Here is a 1,877-nt window from a genome sequence, read left to right as displayed (position 1 = left end):
GCTTCCCTAGGGGGCCCCCCAGGGGGCCCCCCAACAGGGTACAGCTTAGGGGGCCCTTTAGGGGGGCCCCCACCAAACAGCTCCAGCGCTGGGGGCGCCCTAGGGGGGCCCCTAGGGGGGCCCCTAGGGTACAGTTTTGGGGGCCCCTTAGGGGGGCCCCTAGGGTACAGTTTAGGGGGCCCTATAGAGGGGCCCCCAGGGTACAGCTCAGGGGCCCCGATAGGGTACAGCTCAGGGGGCCCCTTAGGGGCCCCCTTAGGGTACCAGATGGAAGGGTATAGAGGGGGGGGGCCCCCCTTGGAATACTGCAGCGAGGAGAAGGGCGTTGGCTTGTCTTTGAATGCAGCAAAGAAGACACCCTATGCTGAGGGGGCCCCTCAACTGTTTGCAACGGGGGGCCCCCCTTTCTGGGGGTACCCCGGCGCTGGGATTAGCTAGCTAGCTATTGAAACAGCTAGCTAGCTAGCTGTTGAGAGAGCTCTCTAGCTACCAAGCTAGCTAGCTAGCCTACTAGCTAGCTAGCCAGCCTACTAGCTAGCTAGCCAGCCTACTAGCTAGCTAGCTTAATAGGTAGCTATTGAGGTAGCTAGCTAGCTACGTATATAGATAGCTGGCTAGCTAGCTAGGTGCATAGCTGGTTACTTAGCTAGCTAGCTGCGTAGCTAGCTGGCTAGCTAGCTAGTTGTATAAACAGTTAGCTAGTTAGCTAGCTGACTAGCTAGCTAACTAGCTATTTGGCTAGCTAGCTAGCTAGCTGACTAGCTAGCTAGCTAGCTATTTGGGGTATCTATGTCCCTTTATGTCTTTGATTGTCTTTGAGTTTTTTTTAATTTTCTTTGATTTTGTTTGTTCTCTCTTTCTGCTTTTTGTCTGTGAGGATTGCGACATCGCACAGTCTGCTGCTGCAGCTGCTGCTACTGCTGCAGCTGCTATTGTTGCTGCTGCTATTTGTTGTTGCTCCTATTGTTGCTGCTGCTGTTGTTGCTGCTGCTGCTATTGTTGCTTCTGCTGCTATTGTTGCTGCTCATTAGACTTGTAAGATGTACGGGGTAAGAATTAAAAGACAGAAATAAATAAATAAATAAACATTCAAAGAGACAAACAAAAAAACAAACAAATAAACAGACGAAGATATAAACAAACGAGGAGATGAAAGAAAGAAACAAACAAACAAACAAAGCGATGGGTAGACATAAATAAACTAAAAGAATTAAATTGCATTATTATTATTATTATCATTATTATTATTATTTTTATTTTTATGTTTATTTTATTATTATTTAAATAATAAAAAGTGTTGTCGTAATAAGCTCAAAAATAAATATATTATTAATAATTTATTTTATTGTAAACAAACAAAAGCCGAAGAAAAAAATTTTCTTCATTTCTTTTAAAACAAAGTACATCTACAAACCCTCTTATTAATCTATTAATAAATAAATAAATAAATAAATAAATAAATAAATGTATATATGTATATATATATATATATATATTTAAAATATATATCTAAAAATTTAAATATATCTATATATATTAATAAATATATGAAAGAAATTTTATTTCTTTAAGAAACAAATCGAAGATATTAAACGTGAGGGTGAAGGGGCTGTTGTTGTTTATGCAGGCGCCTAGATTAAAAGTTAAATCTTTAATAATAATAATAATAATATTATTATTATTATTAATAATTTATTTATATATTAAATAATATAATTAATTTAATTATATTTTGTTTTTATTTTGATTAAAAGCAAAAAATAATTCAGAGTTTCGCTGCATGCATGCGGTGTATGGACGGAGGATGCATAAATTTTTTTGTTTTTTCTTTTGTTTTGCTCATTATTATTTAAAATAAACAACTAAAATTAATTTAA

The sequence above is a fragment of the Eimeria acervulina genome, genomic scaffold (genome assembly GCF_000499425.1).
Source record: "Eimeria acervulina Houghton genomic scaffold, Eah_scaff459, whole genome shotgun sequence".
NCBI classification, from domain to species: domain Eukaryota; phylum Apicomplexa; class Conoidasida; order Eucoccidiorida; family Eimeriidae; genus Eimeria; species Eimeria acervulina.
This window is presented reverse-complemented; position numbering follows the sequence as displayed.